This window comes from Montipora foliosa, chromosome 13, assembly GCF_036669935.1.
Source record: "Montipora foliosa isolate CH-2021 chromosome 13, ASM3666993v2, whole genome shotgun sequence".
Classification (NCBI taxonomy): Eukaryota; Metazoa; Cnidaria; class Anthozoa; order Scleractinia; family Acroporidae; genus Montipora; species Montipora foliosa.
Window position 1 is genome coordinate 11,432,387 of NC_090881.1, and position 5,000 is coordinate 11,437,386.

Below are 5,000 nucleotides of genomic sequence, written 5' to 3' on the forward strand. Positions count from 1 at the left end.
GATTCGGCATAAATAAATCTATTTGGAATTCAAATTTCGCGAGACTACGAAAGGTTTAAAGGTTTTACGGGACTGCATTAATTTTGTTAATTAGGGAAGGTACGTTTTAATGGGGGGGGGGGGGGAGGGCTGGGGGATTTTTGGTTTTTATTTATTTCCTGGCCCTCCCGTTTAACTTACATGGTGAATACATGGCACTCTTTCTCAGACAAAGCAAAAACCTGTGACCCTCGAGCTCCCCTATTCCTATCCTTCTATTTTTTATTCTCCTACATTTATTTTACGTCAAATTTTGCCTAGTATTTTTGGTCACGTAATGTTTTTGTTATTAAGCGCGGTGGGCATTGTCTGTCTCAAAGGTCATATCAAATGTTGTGTCTTCATTTGTCCGATCTCCACCAAATCTGTATGGAAGACTGAACTTTATGAAAAACAAAGGAACACAACAACAGTAAATCCTTAGCTCAATCTGACCCCTTCGAATCCAGAAATCATAAGCCATAACCATTCCAAAGTCAAAACCGAAAGAAAAAAATATAGCGCTGTGGGCGGTGGGCATTGTCTGTCTCAAAAGATAACTGTAACAAGGTTGCTTACGACTGGGCCAAGAACTGTAAAGCTGAAGATTCGTTTCTTGATTTCCAAGTGCTGATGTTGTTGAAAAGTAAAGACATTAACTCCGACTTATGGGAGGCTATTGATGATCAGCTTTTACCGAAAGACATAAAGAAAGAAGAAAGAGAGAAGTTCTTTACCTTCGTTCGGGACCATCAGTCAAAGGTTTTTCTGGTACTTGATGGATTGGATGAATTGCCAACCCACAAATTACCCGTCTATAAAGAAATCATTCAAGGGAGAATGCTTCCAAAATGTTACTTAGTGGTTACAGCACGCCACGAAGCTGGGAAAAAAGTACGGAAATGCTGCGACACTTTGCTAGAGGTCGAAGGATTTACCAAACACGGCGCCGAAGATTTTATTTGGAGATATTTTAAAACTGAGAAGCATTTGGCTAAAAAGATCTTGGAAAAGCTGCATACAGACGCAAGCCTTGAGGGATTAACTGCAAATCCATTAAATATAGCACTTCTTTGTCTCCTTTGCGAAGACTTCCAAGGAGATTTGCCGAAAGGAAGAACTCTCATTTTCTTCGAAATAGTTCAGTGTGTACTGAGAAGGTTCAGGGAAAAGAAAGATTTATAGAAACGGACGAAGACTTGACAAAATTGTACCACTCTGAATTAAAGCATCTTGGTTATATAGCGTTGAATGGCTTGCGTGTGGATGAAATGTGTTTCGACTACAGCGCATTCCGAGATTGTACCAGCAACTTAATACCTGAATTGGGATTTCTGTCAGTTCAGCCTGGAAGCAGCAAACGAAGACCAAGCCTCTGCTATGGGTTTCTACACAAGAGCTTTCAAGAGTTCTTTGCTGCATTTTATCTCAGTTGCCAGCTTGTTGATGAGGAAATTAGTCCAGATGGCTTAGTTGCTGACAACAGATATTTTAACGAGTTTCAACAGGTGCTTATGTTTACTTGTGGTATCTTGGCTCAACGGTTCGAGACAAAAGCCAAGGCACTTATGGCAAGTATAGCACGTCAAATTAACCATTCAATTGAAGAACGGAGATGTAGTGACTATCTATGCGTAGCATTAATTTGCATCACTGAATGTGAGAAAGATCACGATACCTTCAGGAAAGAATTGACGCATACGCTTGGTTCGCTTCTTGAAATTCCGAGGTTCATTTGTTTACGGAGCTTAGGTGAAAATAGCGTTGCTGTATTAGCTCATGCATTGGAAACAAATTCAACGCTGGGATTTGGGCAACGATAACATCGGTGACTCGGGTGCCGCTGCCTTGACTAAAGCAATGGAAATAAATTCAACACTGACACCGTTGGAGTTGCCTGGCGATGGAATCAGCGACTCGGGTGCCGCGGCACTGGCTAAAGCAATGGAAAGAAATTCAACGCTGGCATGGTTAGATTTGTCTCGAAATAAAATCGGTAAGTCGGGTGCTGCTGCACTGGCAAAAGCGCTGGAAGTCAATATTTCCGTCTTTCTCACTGCGTTCGTACGAAGAAAAATAATTTTCCTTCTCCAGTATGCTGAGGCATAAAACACACTACAACAAGATAAAGGCAGGCAGAGTACAAACACTTGCCTGTGAAATACAAAGAAAGGGCGAGGACAATACCTCGAAAAAGCATCCTGTCATCGTAAGTAGCGCGAAAACGAGAAGCGCCAAGCTACGAGTTTCTATCCCTGTCCTGTTTCCTTGACACATTCTGTTTCTTCTTCTTCAAGGCTCTTTCCTGTGCTTTACGAATTCGTTTCTCGTCTTCGGAGTCACTGGCAAGCTCCTCTGTGTGGTACTCTTTAACGGCGAGCCAACCTGCTTCGCTTTTGTCGGTGAGTTTGATAATCTTCTGCCGGCGTTTAAGATTCTTACTTAGCTCAGCGACCTTCTCCTCTGCTTTTTCTGTTTGCTTGGCGGCTAAAAGATGACTTACTTCGTCAAAAGGGTCCGTAAAGTTCGGAGTTAAAGAAAAAATTGATCCTTGTTTCCCGCGAACTTCAACTTCTCTGCTTCGGCTACTCTGCTTAACTTTTGAGTCTCAGTCGCCGTACGGGACACGAGGCCGGACGAAAGACTTTCGACTTTCTCGTCTAGATAGTTCTTGAAACGTTCAAATACGTCTACGACAGTATCAGTATGAGATATGTTGTCTCCGTCCTCGGTTGATGTCCTATGCTCTGGAGAGAACGGCATAACAAAAAGAAAACAATTCCTCTGAAACAACCGCCGAGTAGCTTCGCACGTGATGACTACCTTGACGCTAAATACTCTTACATACCTATCTGGGGTCTCCAGAGACCCCACGTGCTAACACCAATGTGTTAGCGCAAAGACTGGAATGCTCACGCTAAACTTCCGAAGGAAAATATATTAACGCTGACGCAGTTGTACTTGTCTGACAGTGCAATCGTTGACTCGGGTTTTGCTGCACTGGTTAAAGCAATGGAAATCAATTCAACGCTGACACGGCTGGATTTGCCTGGCAATGGAATTGGTGACTCCGGTGCCACTGCGCTGGCTAAAGAAATGGAAGGAAATTCAACGCTGACATGGTTGGATTTGTCTCCAAATAAAATTGGTGACTCGGGTGCTGCTGGACTGGCTGTAGCACTGGAAATCAATTAAATACAGAAATTTTTACATTTGTCTTGCAATAAAGTCGATGACTCGGGTACTGCTGGACTGGCTAAAGAAGTGGAAAGAAATGTAAGGCTGACATACTTGGATTTGCCTAGCAATGAAGTCGGTGGCTCGGGTGCCGCTGCACTGACACAAGCAATGGAAATCAATTCAACGCTGGCATACTTGGATTTGCCTGATAATAAAATCAGTGACTCGGGTGCTACTGCCCTGACTAAAGCAATGGAAAGAAAATCAACGCTGAGATACTTGAATTTGTCTGGCAATGAAATAGGTGACTTGGGTTCTGCTGCACAGGATAAAGCTATGGATATCAATTCAAGGTTGGATTTAATATTACTTATCATATAACTCGTACGGCCCTGCTCGCGCTTTCATTGTAAAACTATTGGGAAAATCCCCGTACGAGGGCCATACGCATTACCGCGAGGGCCGGAAAAGGGTGATGTAGCAGCTCTCGTAACGTATAATGTGATTGGCTCGTTACACTAGCCAAAAACAAAAGACTAAACAATCGAAACAAGAACCTAGACTAGTTAAAAAACAGTAGAAGCTGCTTACAATACTAAACAATAACTAGCTTCGAGAGCTGCTACACTACTGCCGGGAAAAAGCCGTCGGCCCTGCTAGGAACACGCACTACCTCGTGCGATGCGATTTTAGAGGATTACGTCGCTTTTAAACATCCAAGTTGTTTACAGCCAGGAAAGCAAATGTAAACAACACATTAGATAAATTTTCTGGGGAAATTTTTGTTAGTTATTTTTGTCCAAACTTCATACTCTGAGCGCTCTTGACTAGCGTAAAGAGCCCGTATGATAAAATGCTTATTGACTGAGTTTAGGTTGGGCTGGACAAGAAAATATTTAGCCCTCGGTCTTGGCCAAAGGACCTAGCTGCGCTTGGTCCGTACGCCATGACCTTGGGCCAATTATTTTCCCGTCTGGCAATCCCATTAAGTCAATAAGTACATAATATTTATATATAAACACTGATGAAATACCAGGTCAGCTTTCGCGCGGAAACATGATATGAGTAAAAAGTAATATGAATATCCGTTGTTGTGGTTACATGATAAATGGCGCCCTTGTTCTGCTTTCGGACTACAAAATATATCAATTGTTGAAACACATTCGTTTGCAAACGAGTGAAATATTTTTCAACACTCGAAAAGAATTTCGCATCTCCATGGGGCCATGTACTATCCTCTATAACTTGATGTTTTAACGTAAACACAAGTGTAAAGAAACTGTACGTTTGCCAATATTTTTTTCTTAAACATTCTAGATGTATTGTTTTCTGAGAAACACAATTTTATCCTCCAGGGTCCAGTTTTTGTTTATTACTACCAACCCAAGTTTGAATTTTAGCCGCCAAAAAAGGTCTTAGCATTGTAATTTTTGTGCCAAAGGGGAAACAAAATCTAAGTTAAAATTGGAAACCTAACATATCGTGGAAACTTTTTTCTGACCAGAAAATAGCCTGCAATTTAAGTTTCCAGTACTCCAGAAGTCGAAACTACCGTATAAGGTAATTTAGCGAGCCCATTGAATTGACCTCTTTAGCTCATACGTTTGACCAAGCTGGTTGACAATGCCTTACCAGGTAACTCGAAAACGTCCACAAAATATGCTGTCAAAGTCTTTGAATTGAGTTTTGTTTTTAGCATAAACAAACTATCGGGGGTGGAAGCTGAATAATTGGCCCTCGATTATTTATTATTCTTTGCGTGTTTTGTTCGAATTATTCATTATTATTTTTAAATTTTTGCA

At 41.5% G+C, this 5,000-nt stretch overlaps 1 pseudogene; it reads right to left on the reverse strand.

Annotated features, from left to right (window-relative positions):
- Positions 1–175: 175 nt before the first annotated feature.
- Positions 176–3,542, reverse strand: LOC137984026 (uncharacterized; annotated as a pseudogene).
- Between the last annotated feature and the right edge of the window lie 1,458 nt (positions 3,543–5,000).